This window comes from Mus caroli, chromosome 1 (genome assembly GCF_900094665.2).
Source record: "Mus caroli chromosome 1, CAROLI_EIJ_v1.1, whole genome shotgun sequence".
Lineage (NCBI taxonomy): Eukaryota > Metazoa > Chordata > Mammalia > Rodentia > Muridae > Mus > Mus caroli.
The window spans coordinates 30,046,191-30,063,311 of record NC_034570.1 but is presented as its reverse complement, the minus strand read 5'-3'; positions in this window follow the sequence as shown (position 1 = coordinate 30,063,311).

Below are 17,121 nucleotides of genomic sequence, written 5' to 3'. Positions count from 1 at the left end.
GCCATGCCTGCCTGGATACTGCCATGTTCCCACCTTGATGATAATGGACTGAACCTCTGAACCTGTAAGCCAGCCCCAATTAAATGTTGTTTTTATAAGACTTGCCTTGGTCATGGTGTCTGTTCACAGCAGTAAAACCCTAACTAGGACAAGATGCATGTGCACATGGAGTTTGGGGAAAGTGGATTTGTGCAGTGACAAGCCCTGCAGAGGGAACAGTGAGGGCTCAGTTGCATTGGAACCTCAGTCCAGGTGTAGCCAGACATCTACTGAGGGCTCCCTCACCAACAGCTCCACGTATCTTCCAACAAACTTTGTTTTGAGAGCTTGTTTTGCACTCCCAGCTGTCAGAGAAGCCTCCATCTTTTGGCCCTGCAATTCTATCCACAAGACAAACTGAGTTCAACCCTTTACACTTGGCCCAGAGCTCCTTTCTTCAAGGTTCCTGAAGAGCCAGGCAGATGCACCAGCAACACTCAGCTAACAGAAGGTACCATTGGCTCTTTTTCCTCTTTTCCTCAGTGGGAAAGAACTCACCATTTTGTTCTTCCCAGTAGAAAGACCAAGGTCCTTTGCCTGTGTCTCAGCAAAATTAGAATGACCACATCCCTGAAGACACTTTCATGATTCAGCGAGGGACAGATAGGGTCCTGTAAGGGTGCAGAGTGGGACTCACCTTCTCGGTCCTGCTCAGGAAGCAGTTTGAGAAGGGGGTCCTATCATCTAGAGGAAGGGAAGATCCAGGAGAGAAAATGGAAAGAGGGGAAGAAAAGATGGGGGAGAGAAGGAAAGAGATAGAGGCAGAAAGGTGATGGGAAGGAAGGAAGGGGAGAAGGGAGAAAGAGAAGACAGAAAGGGAGAGGAGGGACAGAGAGGTGAGGGAGAGAAGAGGAGGCTAGGAGACTGTAGGGGAGTGTCTTAGGGTTTTACTGCTGTGAAGAGACACAACAACCAAGGTAACTCTTATAAAGGAAAACATTTAACTGGGGCTGGCTTCCAGTTCCAGAGGTTCAGTCCATTACCATTATGATGGGAAGCAGGGCATCATGCAGGCAGATGTGGTGCTAGGGGGACCAAGAGTTCTCTATCTTGATCCACAGGAGTCAGGAGGAGACTGTCTTCTGCAGGCAGCCATGAGGTGGGCTTGCCCTTGGGCAGAGTTTAAGCATAGGACCTCAAAGCCCACTGTGACACACTTCCTACAACAAGGCCACACCTCCTAATAGTGCCATTTCAATGGGTCAAGCATATTCAGTCAGCACAGGGAGGGTGGAGAAGGGTTGGAGAAAGAGGCTAAAGGTTAATCTTGGTGAGAAAATCACACTCAGGTCCTGGGAGGGAGGGCGTGCTTAGAGTCCCAGCATGGAGGAGATTTAAGTGAGTGAGCGCATGGGTGAGCTGCCAGGCTTGTGTACATCTGTGGAGAAGAAAATGCAGCAAGCAGGGCTGCTGCGTTCAAAGAGTGATGTCACCACAGTTGCATGCATGAAAGTGAGTATGTCTAAACATGTTCACACGTGTGTATACGAGCACCCAGAGTCCAGAGCACAGGCGTGACTTTGTCAGACAAGCATAAAATTGCAAATTACTCTTTCAGAGATGATATTGCCTCATGAATAACGGGGTCGTTTTCTTAACCTCAGGCTGTGATCTACAATTGGAATGCAGCCATCAGCAGTGAACTTCCATCAGTGCTGGCTGCGGAAATAGAATTATTTTCTGAAGAAGTTGCCATGATAAACTTTCCCCTTTATTCTTTCTAAATTCGGCCAAGCAGAGCAGCGAACCCTGGTCCCCAGGATGAGGATTCTCTCAGCCAATAGCAAACCACAGAAGCTTTTTGATGCTGTGATTCTTCTCCAACTTCTGGGCTCTGTTTAAACACTGGCTGATTTCCCACTTCCACTGCGAGACAGCATGTCTCATGTCAAATATGGTCTTGGCAGGCAATGTGTTCTGGATACCAGAGCCCTGATTATTCATACTTGGGTACTCACAAGCTTACTATGGGCACTGTCCTTGTCTCCATTGTATTTCCTGTTCTCAGGCCTGACATACATGCTATCTAGAGATCTTCAATTCCTCTCCTCAGGAAGGTAGCTTGAACCAGACATATTAATGGAGTCTCCACTACACTGACTGTGTGTCACCTGGTTAGATGGTCTTCCTTCTAGGCTTGTTTCCTAGCTGATTCCAGATCCTATAGAGTTAAAATCAGTGCTAGCCATGACACCAGCCTATTCTTAACAGGAGAGCTGTGAGCTCACTACTTACTTCAATGGTGAACCCATGGGTACTCTGTTACACCTGATGATCTGTGTCTGACTTGGTTGGTAATGCAGAGCTGTCAGGCATGAGAAACACACATGATCTCCCACTGGGAGCAGCTGATGTGCATGTCATGTGTGTTCTTACGTTGCCTCTTGTCAGATTAGGTCCTAGACCCTCAGAGTCCTCCACAGGCAATGGAGTCCTCTATGTAGTGAGAGTGTTAGCTTCTTTTAAAAAAAAAGTTAATGTTATATGAAAACGTTTTTGTTTTAATCCCAGGTGTGGGATTAGAGGCTGCTTACAGCAGGTGATTATGATTTGCTTCATACACTACTAGGGGCATGATTTTTGCCAGATGCATATAGTTTCATTCTGAGAACTCTGGAGAGCATGTAAATGAAAGAGCTCTGTGAGGGCCTGTGGTAGCTGCTGCTCCTCTGCTGCTCCACACATGTACACAGATGTGTACTCACACACATATGCAGATATGAACTCCCACACATGTACATAGATGTGTACTTACACACATGTATGCAGATGTGAACTCCCACATGTGTACACAGATGTGTACTCATACACATGTACACAGATGTGTACTCACACACGTACACATATATGTACTCCCACACGTGTACACAGATGTGTACTCACACACATGTACACAGATGTGCGCTCACACACACATATGCAGATGTGAACTCCCACACATGTATGCAGATGTGTACTCACACACATGTACACAGATGTGCACTCACACACATGTACGCAGATGTGCGCTCACACAGATGTATAGGTGTTTTGCCTACATATATGTCTGCACACCAGAAGAGAGCATCAGATCCCAAGAGACTACTACAGTTATGCGATGCCATGTGGGTGCTGAAAAGTGAGCCTAGGATCAGAAGAGCAGCCAGTGAGCTTAACCACTGAACTCTCTCCAGCCCTGAAACAGAAGTTTTAGTAACCTCGATCTATGTCCCCTGCCCTTGGTCACTCAAGTTTGGCTCTGTCATAGACTCACTTGTTTTCCTTTGAGGTGGCAAGAGCATGTTTTCTGCTCTTCTACATCTGTTCGCAAGTGTGTAGGACTGAGAACAACATGTTACTTAGAGGATATTTCACCTGAGCTTAAAGAGAAGGCAGAACCCCCAGCCTGCATCCCTCTCTCCCTTCCTGTTTTTAATCATCATTCTAGCCTCCTCCCCTTTCAATGATGCCCCAGTTTTAGCAGGAAGTCGCTATAAAACTTATAACTAACAAAAGGCTGGAATAGTAGAACTCAAAGTAACCCTGAACAAGTCTCACTGAGTAGCTGTGGCTCCTCTCAGCACTAATTACCCCTTACCCTACCTTAAACCTGTCCACCCCAGGGGTGTGGCTTCTGTTTCCCTTCTTCCTGCTTCTCTTTCCAATATTACTCAGCCATTTTAGACATATAGTCTCTTGGTCTCTTGGCTGGTTCCACTCATGGATCCCTCTTCTGCTTGTTCTCTCTCTTCTCTCTCACTCTCCCTAGTTCCTCTCATGGCCCTGTTTAGTTTTCTGACCATGTTAAGTCTGGACTGGTCCAGATGTCTCTGGGTGTGCTCTTCCTCATGTCTACAATCAACCTTATCTTCAGCCATACCTGTGAGCTCTAAGTGTCAGCTACACAGTGTTTATCATTGATGCTGTTCAAGTCCTGACCTTGTCTATGTCTACTAAAAAAAATGAAGTTCATCAGATGATAGTCTTTTTATCAAATGCCGACAGACCAATGTCGTCATAAAAAAGAAAATGAGCCTCAGCCCAAGTAGGCTCTGTGTCTTGTGTAAAAGTAATCAAATGTACCAGAGCCTTGAGCATAAATAAAAACTTTAGAAATGAAGAGAAAGCCATAGAATCTGTGATGAAACAAAAAGGTTTCTTACCTGATGCAAAAAAAAAAAATCCCTGGATAAGGGGGGGGGGGATGGAAAATGATGAACTGGACTGCAATGTAATATTTTGCTTCTGGAAGACTTGTTAAGCAACAAAGATAGGATACAGACTGAGATAAAGTGTTGGCAAGGCACCATGTGTAATCGAAAGACTGTTGGTCAAAACATGTAGCAAAGCTCCTCTGTAAAGAAATTTATAATCCAATTAGAAAACTGGGCAAAAAAGAGATGGCTGTGTATCATGTGGGACTCAGCTACAAAGCCGGCCACAGCTCTGCCCTTGCTCAGACAGGCACAGGCACCTACTGAGACACTGCTCCTGAATCTCAGCTAATAGACTTTCAGATGCCAGGAACTATCACTGGAGAAGCAATCTTACATTAAAGGGGGTATTGGTGACCACACAACCTACTCTCTGACTCGTATCTGAAAATGAGAGGGGTTTGATGAAGGCTTGTGCTGTGAAACAGGCCCATCATCAGAAAGATATCATAGGGACTCTGTGTTTGGCACTGTGAAAAATGTATTTCCTTCTTCTATAAAATGTAGTCAGCTCAACAAAGGCCTATATTCCCTGAAACTCCCCCATGTCCCTTTGCACCAATTGGCCAATACTGTCAGATCAGTCCCCACCAATGGGATAAGACGCAGTCACTACCTACATCAGGGATACAACGACACTTATCATTTTGGTGAGCATGGTTAGATTCTGGTGCACCCATTTGTAAACAAAGAAATCACCTCTTTGAATCATGTTCTCTACCCTCACATGTCCTTTTGTGCAAAACCAGGATTACTCTTTCCTCAACAGTTTAAAGACTCATCTGGAATGTCAAATCCATCTGGATGTTCTCATCACCTCCCTTGTGGGAGGTGTGTCTCACCCCTACTGCTGTGTACCCCAAGATCTCAAGTGAACACTCTTTTATCTCTTTAAATATCTCAAGACAGAAAGTTTCTCAGCAATGCACAGAGGGCCCAAAAATACTCCCACAGTGACCAGGTAACTCTTTCACCCTAGACCAAGGTTGAACCACAAAGAATGGCAAAATACTTCTTGGTTGGTCAGAACATCATGGGGGTTGAATTAGAGAAAGTGAAGGAGTGCGGCCCTGATACAGATGTAAGGAAGAGTCCTGACCCATAGTTCTGAGGGCATCCTTAGTGACTTGTGGTGTTTAAGAAGCACTTAAATTAAGAGCTTGTTCCATGAGGGACAAGTGAAACATTCAGAATCAGAGTAACAGGAAAGGCCTCCATTACTGAAGATTGTGATTCCTGAATTATCAGAATGGGAGACGTCTCTATGATGTGGGGTTGAGAATATGATAGGTTAACTGTTAAGGATCCAGGACAGGAAACAGGGACATGAGCTCTAAAGACATGCCTCAAGAGGGCAATCTATCCTGGCAGGCCCAGAACTACCCAATTCAATCCACACAGAGCCTTCAGATCTCAGCCCATGCCCTTTCTGGAGACAGAATGGTGCCTTAGGTCACTGCCTCCTTCCCAGTTTCTGCATCTGCTCCCAGAGAAACAGCAGTTCCTTCAGATATTGGGCACACCTCCACTTCTGCTCAATTCACGGATTCCTTTCCCAGGAACAGCTTGTACCTAGGAGCTTAGGGAAGGTCAGAATGGGACCCAGAGGACGGTAGCTGCCATTCACAGTTAGAATCTGCAGTAGTGCCCATGGAAACTTGATGTGCTGGGGGCAGGTGGGGGGCAGGGGGAGGAAGGATACCCAGAGAGGGCCCACCCTGTGAGAGGAGAAGTGGAGGGGATATGGGGGAAGGATGCTGTGGGAGAGGGACAGGGAGGGGGAGCAGCCTTTGGGATGTTAATTAATTAATTAATTAATTAATTGCAGTAATGCATATGGACTCTCTTTTCTTGGGCTGAGACAATGGAATTTCTTCCTCTGCTTCTTTGTTTTGTATTTGGGGGCTGCCCACTTGCCTAGGCCATGCTATCTCCTCATGTATCAGTGATAGCCTAGCAGTTTTATTTGCTTGCTTGCTTGTTTGTCAAAGCTTCTCTCTCTCATAAACAGGGCATTATTTTTTTCAAGCTTACTGGTCTTTATGTGTATATTATGACTTCCGGTTTTGTGTTTTTACCAGACTCCTGCATGTGTGAATGTGTGTGTCATTATGCTTGTTTTTCTGTTTGTTTTGTTCTGTCCATGATTTGTTTGTTTTTATTTTATCTTATTTTATTATTTATATGCCTGTTTGTTTTCTAGGGAGAGACAGAAAGGGTGTAGATCTAAATGGGAGGGGAAGAGGGGAGGGTATCAGAGGAATTGGTGGAGGGAAAACTAATCAGAATATACAATATGAATATATTATATTTTCTTTCAGTAAAAGAAAAAGAAAGGGGGGTAACTGTCCATAATTTAATCTGTGGGTACTCGGACCTCACAGGAACTGATGTTCTAATGAGGAATAGGCTGATTTTGTGGTGGAACTGAACTTATCCAAAACAAAAAGTAACCATATTGTTTGTGACCATCTCAGCTGGTGTCCACATCAAGGTAAAACTGTCCTTGCGACATAGCTATCACTTTAGTTAATGACATCATCAAGATAGCAACCGCCATGTGACTTTACCGCCAGTGTAGTTAGTATATCTAAGTTCAATCTCCAGATCCCACCAAAAAGGGGGTCACAGTAGCAAACCTAGTCTATATAGTAGCCAGTTCCAGGCCAGTCAAAGAAGCTGTTTCAAAATAAAAGCCAATGGCCCCTGAAGAACAATATTCAATCCTTTTCTCTGGCCTTCACATGTACATAAGTGCACACACACACACACATACACTCATAAGACCTTGTGAAGTTGACTTTTTGACTAAACAGATACCAAATCGCAACATATATTCTACTAAAAATATGGTTATTATGCTAAAAGTTGCTCTAGTAGTGAAATTTTAAATAAATAGTATTTCTATGTAAATATTATCTAGGTCGATGTCAGGCAGTTTCCAAGCATTCCTTGAGAGCCTGCTCACTGTCAGCCATAGTTCTACTGTAGAAAGTACGTATCATGTACCCAAGCTACTCATGATGTTATGGGGAGGAAGGCAGGCACACAGCAGAGGCACTTGTGTGAGTGTGAGTCAAAACCCTCAGAGCAGATTGCTCAGCTTACCAGCATAAGGGAGATCTGGGTGAGGAAGCCTGTCTGAACTACATCTTAGGGAAGGCTTAGCACTGTACATGGTACACAGGGAGAGGGGCTGGATTTTAGGAGGGATGGCTACCATGGAAACTCACAGACACAAACTTACTATGCTAGGGTAGCAGTAACTTCAATCTAATAATGTCTGTATCAGATGAGAGACCACATCCTGCCACCACGTTGTCAGCATGGATTCTTGTAAGAAATATACTGAACATATCAGTGCATGCCATTGGCCAACAGGTATGCTAGCCATGACTGAAAGGTGGAGCTGGGATGACTTTCCTGGGGTCAATAAAACTTAGAATTCAAGAAAAAAAAAAGACATCTTAATGTGAGAAATGTGTTTTATCTTAACCTAAGACATAGCGGATACATTGTTTTAACCTTTGGTCATTGTTAAACATTTTTAGCAGGTCCTGTGGAAAATGACATCGTTTTTTTTGGCCTATGAGGTAGCCAAGATAGTGGCTTTTCTGCCAGCATGGTTTATAGCCTCAAAGGTAACAGTACAGAGCTATGACTGCTTGGTGGTCGTACTGGCTTTGGTAACTATTGTTGTTAAGATAGGTTCTTCTCCCCTACCCCACCCCCACCACACCCCCTTCCATGTGTTAAAGGTTGTAGCAGTGTCAGTGTGGGTATCTGTGGGGTAGGGATAAAGTGGCAAACGATCTGGCAGATAAGTTAGATCCAGAAAGATATTCTAGTACATGGTTACACGGGTCCCACAGCATGGCTGTGGGGAACCAGAAGGCTGTCATGGAATTTCTTAGCATGTATCCTTAAATGAATACAAGTGAGGACCTGAGGAGTAGGCTGCAAACGCCTACAACTTCTTTCAGTGGGGACAAATTTCTTGAGCGATGCCACTTTTTCCCTACGAATATAAAGCCTGTCAGTCTTACTTTTATCTCTCTGGTTTCTGCCCTTGAGTCAGGATGTGACCTTCAGCAAGAGAGGTATGTCCATGGCTTCTCTGCTCTCATTCCCCAGATGAAAGCTTCAGCTTTGCCAGTGATCTTAGGAAGGATGGCTGCACTTGGGCCCAAAAGCGCTGCAGAGGCTCCTAGTCTCATTATCTGGGTGAAACACAAAAGGGTCTCTTTCTCTTGGAAAATCAGCCTAGTGGAAACTGTGGCCTGGAGGTCCCGAGGAGGAGGGATTGGGTGGCTGAGAGCTGGAGACTGAGAAAAGCAGTAGAAAGTTGGAAGTCTCTTACTATATGATTAAAAATAGGAGAGGAAAAGTTTATTGAGTGGAGTCAGTGTGCTGATTACAGAGACCTCAGGTAAAGGGAAAGCTGGAGGCTCCCAGGTAAAAGGAGGAGGCTAGAGGAAGAAAGATCTGAGAGATGTGGTTGTCTTCAACTTGGGCAGAGCAGCTTTTCTCCGATGCAAAGCATAAAAGAGACTCACGTGGGGTACACATGTAGTGAACATCCTTACAGGAAGCAGGGATTTAAGAAAAGACATTTTAACAACGTGAGAAATCTGTTTTCTCTTATCCTAAGACATAGTGGATATATTGTTTTAACCTTTTGTTATTGTTAAACATTTTATGACCCACATGGCAGGAGAGAACCAAGTAGCCCACACATCTTACTTGCATCACCCCAAAATGGATAAATACATGTAATTTTTAAAAAGTATGAGAGCTCCCAGGGACTAAACCACCAACCAAAGAATATACATGGAGGGACCCATGGCTCCAGCAGAAAATGTAGCAGAGGATGGCCTAGTCGGTCATCAATGGGAGGAGAGGCCTGTAGTCCTGTGAATGCTTGAAGCCCCAGTGTAGGGGAATGCCAGGCCCAGGAAACAGGAGTGGGTGTGTTGGTCAGCAGGTGGAGTGTGGAGGGGTGGGATAGGGAGTTTTCAGAAGGGAAACTAGGAAAGGGGATAACATTTGAAATGTAAATAAAGAAAATATCTAATTAAAAAAGAAAAAAGAAAAAACTGTATATGGATTGCTTTGTCTGCTGGTTCATCTGGGACAACAGTTATGGAAGTTATGAGCCACCATGGAGTTGCTGGGAATTGAACTTAGGACCTCTGGAAGAACAGCCAGTGCTCTTAACCACTGGGCCATCCCTGTAGTCACTGTAATTTTACATAATTTTAAATGAACTACTACACATTGGAAGGAGCCCATGTGAGCAGATGCATGTGTGCTGAGACTTTCCAATGTGTTTGTCTCAGCTGTGTTCTCGGAGGACACTCTCCTGGTTATCTGTGTCTCTACCCCTTTTCCAGGGGGCCTCATTCCTGAAGCAGAGCCTAACCCCCACTGATTTCTTTTCCTTGTGCACTAAGAAGGTCTAAGGGTAGAACTTCCTGCAGAAAATTGGTATATAGAAGGGGAAGGGACAGGGAACCTCCAGAGACCCTACCAGAAGTGACAGATGGAGGAGGAAGTCGGAATGTGTGCCTTCTCCCACCACTGGGCATACAGACTTGTCTAAAGATGAACACTTCCTAAATAACAACCCAGCACAGAAACCCACTGTTTTCCTGCCCTTCATTTCAGAAGAATAATTACAAGTTCTTATCTTCCTCAGTGGAAAAATAATTAAGCAATCGCTAATTGTTCCTCCCTCTAATTTTTGATTTAACACTGTTCAAATTCAAACTGACATGCTCCTGTGAGTCCATTTTGTTGGGGATTCATCTAATTTTCTCTCTGAGTGATAACTAGATGGCTCTTCGCAAACACGCGTTAAAACTGATGCTGGGTGGCGGTGCTTTCACCAAAGCTTCAGATGAGTCTTTATATTCTTAAATGTCACTGCAGTTTTCATCTAAACAGTGAAGTTTAAAACGAAACAGCAAGATGACTACTGGTATAATAAAGTAGGCATGGGGATGTGTCAAATCACAAAACGTTAGTCAATAGCTCTTCAAGGCCAATTTAACCAAGAAGAGGAAAGAAACAAGGGAGGTGGGCTGTAAACTTGAAACGTTACAAATTACAGCCATAAAAGGAGATAGAGGGAATACATCTAATTATCAATTATAGAATATCATCAACAGACTGAATTGTCTTTATCAAGGCACAGGAAGTTGGACTGAGTTACAAAACAAGACAAATGGAATAAAATTCAGTGAGACCACAACACAGCAGGAGAATGGGGGGAAACTTTTATATGAAAGCCTGTCATGGTAGCACATAGCCGCAACCCTGGAACTCAGGAGACAGACACAGAAAGAGTGGGTTTTAGACTAGCCTGGGCTACAAAATGAGACTACCTCCAAAATCAAAGTAAGTGTGTGTATGTGTAAATACATACATATACATATAAACTCAGAAACAAGCAAACAAACAAAAATGACAAAGGTTGATAAGAACAAACAAGAAAAGACCCTTTCTTTGTTTCTTTGTTTCTTGTTCTCTGTGTACACAGTAGTTGTGTGTGTCATACATGCCTGTCTGGGCATACATGTGCCACTGTGCATATGTTACCAGAGGACAACCTCAGGTACTGTTCCTCACCTTCCTCACCTTCTCAAGAGCAGGTCTCCTTACCGCTTGCCACCATGTATGCTTGACTACGTGGTCCTTGAGTTTCGGGGGAGTCTCTTGACTTTGCCTCTCATTTCATCAGTGTAGCACTGGGATTACAGACATGTGCTATTGCATGTGAGTTTTATGTGGAGTCCTAGGGCACGAACTCAGGTCCTCATGCTTGCATGGACATGCTCTGCCCTTATAAGCCATTTCCTCACTCAAACAGCAGGTTTTCAGTCAAACAATCTTTTCAAGGCATGTGCCACCAAAACTCATGAGCAATTAATCAATTTATTACCTAGCTGTGAAGATTTGACTAAGAGTGGCCCCCATAAGCACCCATATTTAAATGTACAGGAAGAAGTAGAACTCTTTGATAGGACTAGGAGATGTGGCCTTGCTAGAGGAACTATGTTAATGGGGATGGATCTTGAAGTTTCAAAAGCTCATGCCAGACCCAGTCTCTCTCTCTCTCTCTCTCTCTCTCTCTCTCTCTCTCTCTCTCTCTCTCTCTCTCTCCCCCTATCAAGCCCTCAATCATTGTTCTGTAAGACTCTGATGAGCCTTAGCTACCGTGGACCCTCTGAGTAAACCATACAGAGCTGGGGATCGATGCAAAAGCAAGAGAAATTTATTGTTCCAGCAATCTGTGGTCATCCTACACCCAAAGGGGAGGCAGCAACCCCGGGCAGCCCATTCAGCCAGTTTTTATACAGTTTTCAGGGGTAGAATAGAGCAACAGTCACTAGGCACAATGTTATTGGCAGAACAATATGACTTTTAAACTGGTTGGTCCTTAGGAAATGAGGTAGCAAAGGCTTCCCGTATCTGCAGGTGGCCAACAGTTGGTCCCCCCTGTGATCTTTCTCAGTAATGTAATCAGCCTCTCCCTTGTGGAGAGGAAGGGTACATACCTGCTTCATGACCTTTCTCTTCCAGGAGGGAAGGGGTGCCTATGTGCTCTTTGACCTCTCTCTTCTAGGAGGGGAGGGGTACCTGGTGGAATTTTTCAAAGGTCCTGAGCTAACCCCTTCAGTTCCAGTGCAACAGACACTACCATGTTCCCTGCCATGACAACAATGGACTAAACCTCTGAATCTGTAAGCAAGCCTCCAATTAAATGCTTTCTTTTATAAGACTTGCCTGGTCATGGTGTCTGTACTAGTCAGGTTCTCTAGAGTAGCAGAACATATAGAATGAATGAGTATATATATATATATGTATGTGTATATATATATATATGTATGTATATATATATATATATATGTATATATATATATGACTTATTAGAATCACAGGGTATGATCCAAGTAATCCAACAATGGAAGGCTATGAACAGGAAGTCCATGAATCCAGAAATTGCTCAGTCCACTAGGCCAGATGTCTCACCTAGTCTTCAGTAGATGCTAGAATTCCAAAGAAGTAGGCTCTAATACCAGCTAAGGAAAGGACTTGCTAGCAAGGCAACAGCAAGCAAGCAAAGAACAAAAGCTTCTTTCTCCCATGTTCTTATATACCTGGGCTTCTAGTAGAAACTATAGCCCAGATTAAAGGAGTGTTTTCTTGCTTCAAGATCCAAATTAAAGACTGAATCCTCCTGCCTCAAGATTCAGTTCAAAGATGTATGCACACACACACACACACACACACACACACACACACACTGATTTAAATGAATAAAAGTCACTTAGAGAACCTATCTTTATATATAACCTAGACAAAACAAGAGTTTTTGAGGCCTATAGGGCTGTAACCAAAGAGAAAATGCCATTCTGTGAGTGAAAGGAGAAAGAAATTGGGCCTGAAGGACATGAGTGAACAGAGGCTGAATTTTCTCTAGATTTGTCTATAAATAAATAAGCCTATAGATTCAAAAACCTAAGCAAACTTAAAGCAGGTAAAATAAAAGCCTATTGTCACCAAACTCTGAGGCATTGGTAAGGGCAATAACATTGCCTAAGGATGAAGAACATCCCTCCCTGAAGATGCAGCAACACTGAACAGGCAGGGAACAACAATGTTACAGCTGTGAGGGAAACTGAGAAATGAGTGGGAGATGGGCAGACTGGGAACTAGCTGGAGATCAGAACACCTGTCAAAAAACCAGACAGACCAAACTGGCAGAAAGTCAGCAAGCATGTGAAAAAAACCTCAATAACTCCATGAATCAAAAGACTCAATCAGCATGTTTATAAAAGCAGAACGCTTTCTTTTCAATAATCTGCTGACTATAACACAAACACAAGACATCTTCTAGGCCATAAAACAAAGCTAGTCACAACAAAAATTCTCCAGAGTTTTTTGATCATCTACACAGAAATCAATAGGAGAACAACAGAACAACAACTTTCCAAATAATTATAAATTGTGCAGTATATTTTCAAGTACTTTAGGTATCAAAGTGGAAGAATCAAGGTAAATATGCAGATACATGGATCTGACTGAAAAGAAGAAATGATAAATTAAATTAAAAAGTTAGGTTCATAGCTGAAACCATGGTGAGAGAAATTCACAGAACTAAATATTTTCACCTCTTATACAGCAGTGCCTTGCCTGATCAAATGACTGGCTGGAACGTGTAGCTAGTGTGTCAGGATGGTGGCCGGCCATATACACACCACATTAAAATGGCCATAATGCAGTCATTTCTGTTAGAGCTTGGAAATGAAGCTAGCAGTGATGCCTGCAGGCAATAAATCAGTAAGAGCCATGGCAATAAATACAGGTTTGAAGGGACCCACGGTGCCTTCCTGAAGTCCAGCTTGGCCATGAGTTATAGTACTGGTGGCTTCAGAGTAACATTCTTTCACCTTGGTGGCAGGACGGAGACCACCATCATCTAAACTGAAGTGTCCAAGGGGCCCCCAATCTGCCACAAGCCACCTCTCCACTGACTTCTGACCTTGGCAGAGAACCTCCAATCTCCCTAGGCACAGAGAACATTGTTGTACTCAGCAGTTAGTCTTGTGTATTTTCTGAAGGTCATGTTGTTTTTAGCAACATGTAATAGCTATACAGGTTCATGGACGGCTCACATACAGCTGAGACACCAACAAGCGGCTCACTGTAGGATGCACGACTCCTGAAAAGTGGCAACTGTGGAGATCCCTGACTAACTTGCATGCAGGCAGCTCTTACCTACTCCAACCTCTACAGTTCATTCCTACTTAACCCCTCTCCGAACACCCCAGCACTCCTAACCCCCTCCCCCAACACCTCAGCACACCTAACCCTCTCCCCTACCACCTCAGCAGTCCTAACCCCCTCCCCCACCACCCCAGAAAAGTAACTGCTCACTTCTTATAGAACCCATGAAGTAACCTTCACTCCTTATAAAACTCTGTGGAGTGGCCTTGTGAATCTTGTAAAAGCCTGAGCTTCCTAGGCCTGGGATCACCTCTCTGCAGGACAGAATGCTTCAGTTCTCATGAAGTGGAGAGTGTGCACTGGTGCCAAGGACTACCATAGACTGACTCAACCCAGTCATCCCCCAGTCATCTCTGACCATCCTGTACACAAGCAGCGGCTAAGTTGTTTGCTCTAAGGACCCTTTTTAGATCTCTAACATGACTCTCTGGGGTTTACCACAGAGCTAGGGGTTAAGAACCTAAATGCAACTTAGAACTGAACAGGTTGTGAGCCTAAAATAACTCTCTAGGAGTCCATGATCCATGGTTTCCATCAGCTGGCTCCAGATTCACAGACATGCTGGAAAAGTTCCCCACGAAGTCTCTATAACCTTCCAAAAAGCCATTGGCAAAGTGCCCTGCAGGCCCTCAGACTCTTGCAAGTGGTCAGGAGCCCTGTAGAAAACACACATTCTCTGAGAACAGCACTCAAAAATGCCTCATGGCTCCAGGCTTTGGGCCCTCCCAGAAAGGAATTATGCTAAATTGACTACCTAGCTTACTGGTCCAGTGTTTCAGGGACTCAGTTGAGTCTAAGCAAGTTGGGTGCCAAAAATTTTGTCAATGTGAAAAAATAAAAACAAAATAAAACAAAACAATACAACAGAGCTCTCCCCAAAACTGGAATTAGAGACAGCTTATTCTGTGCCAAATATGAGCACAGAACACAGATAAGATTGCCCCCCAAGTAAAGTTCCAGCCTGAAAGCAGTTAAAGGAAACTTTTAGAGTTAAACATCAAAGGAAAGCCATAAATCAAGGCATTTTATAAACATATCAGTGAGACTATCAGGTTGACAGCTACAGCAAAGCCCAGAAATCCTGTTCACATTTTTTACATGTTATTTGGTGACACTTAGTTTGGGAGTTGGTGTAAATTGTTATTAAATTCTAAAGGTTTTGCCTCATAGCTGAAGGGTGTTAGATACAGAGGTGGGCAATGAGTAGCTGAAGATAATTTGGCTTTGAACCTGCAACATTCCAACTCCCCATAATAAGGAAGTTTTCTAATCAGCCTTTCAGAGTGTTCGCCTGGGGACTTTGGTTCACTGTAGAAAGAGCTGAGATTCTGGGAAGCAGAGAAGCCAATTAAGATAACAAATCTTAATAAAAAATAATAGTCAAATACTGTCAGTCTATGCTCAAGAGTCCATGTACACATATACAAAAAGCTCCAGATAAGGATGTCTGAGGGATAGAGAAAGTCCTAAGAATGCAGATGCATGAAAGAGCCTGGCTGACCAAGCACGAACCCTGTGCAGGTCCCTCCAGGCATGCAAGGCACTAGCCACTGGCTATGTGCCAAATCTGATGTCTTGAAAGCAGGTAACTCTTTGCAACTTCCTGCCTGGCATCGGGGTTGCAGAATCACACACAGAGGGATGAGGATGGGGTTTGGAGGACTATGTGCTTCGTGTGCTTGTGCACCTGGGTTTGATGTCCAGCACACAAGTCACACCGAGATAAAGAGTGAAGATCTGGTCTCTGCACACACTAGAAAGAAAGAGCAGTAGTACTCCCCCTGTAAACAAAAATGAAGGAAATAAAAATAAAGCATATTAGTGACTAATAACCTCAAGCCGCTGGCCTCATAGAAAGATGGAATGGCCCTTTGAAGGCACAATTACTGCGCCAATTAGGTGGCAGCAGCATGGAGGGCAGGGTTCTTCAGAAGGCACTATATGCTCTGAATCAGCGTCCAATATGTGGTACAGTGTCTCCCATGGCCAGGATCCATGGGTCCAGGAATTGAGGGGTGGAAAAGGGAATAGTTCCACTCACTATCATTCCCAGTGACCTTCTAGGAAAATTTTTGCTTCCTGTCCCTGCAACTCCAGCTTCTGCTGGCCTAGAAGTTTTGGTTTTAGATGCAGGAGTGCTCCTGCCAGAAGCCAGAGCAAACAGTCCATTGAACTGGAAGCTCAGACATCCCCCTGGTCATTTTAGGCTTCTAATGCCTTTAAACCAACAGGCTAAGAAAGGAATAACAGTGTTAGGAGAAATGATAGACCCAGATTACCATGAGGAAATTGGATTAGCTCTCCACAATGAGGTAAGAAGGATTTTGTCTGGAGTGCAAGAGATCCTTTAGGGTCTCACAGTACTACCGTATCCTGTAATTAAAGTCAATGGGAAAACTACAACAGCCTAATCCAAGCAGGATGATAAAGGGCACAGACCCATCAGGAATAAAGGTTATGGGTCACTGCCCAAGGAAAATAGCTGCTGAGGTGCTTGCAGAAGGTAGAGGAAATGTAGAATGGGTAGTAGAGGAAGATAGTTATAAATACCATCTAGGGCAGAATCAAGGATTATAAGTGGTATGAATGCTTCTGTTTTATTTTGATAAGAACACATTTATATAGCTGTTTATGTTTTCTTCCAGTTTCTTTAAGATCAATTAAGAGAATACCAATCGGTATTTAAGTTGATATACTAAAAGGATGTTCCCAAGGGACACTGACCTATTCTAAATTTACAATGTGTTTGTGATTGTACAAGGGATAGTTATATCATGTTAGGCATATTTATGACCTGGTTATTAATTCATTTGGACACCAGGCATGATTTGTGTCAAGTTGACAAGAGGTGGACTGTGATGGCCATTCCTGGTTGTCAACTTGACTACATCTGGAATGAACTACAATCAAGAAATGAAGCACACTCCTGTGATCCAGATCTTGAGGGTGGGAGACACAAGTTTCTGATATGGATCTTGGTATGGAGATCTTGAGACATAGTGTTCAGGAAAAGCTTAGGCTCAAGCAAGGTAATGTGTGGCCTCCCTTCCCCCAGCCTGGAACCTGCCTGCTCAAGGGTGGAGCTACCGGCTCATTC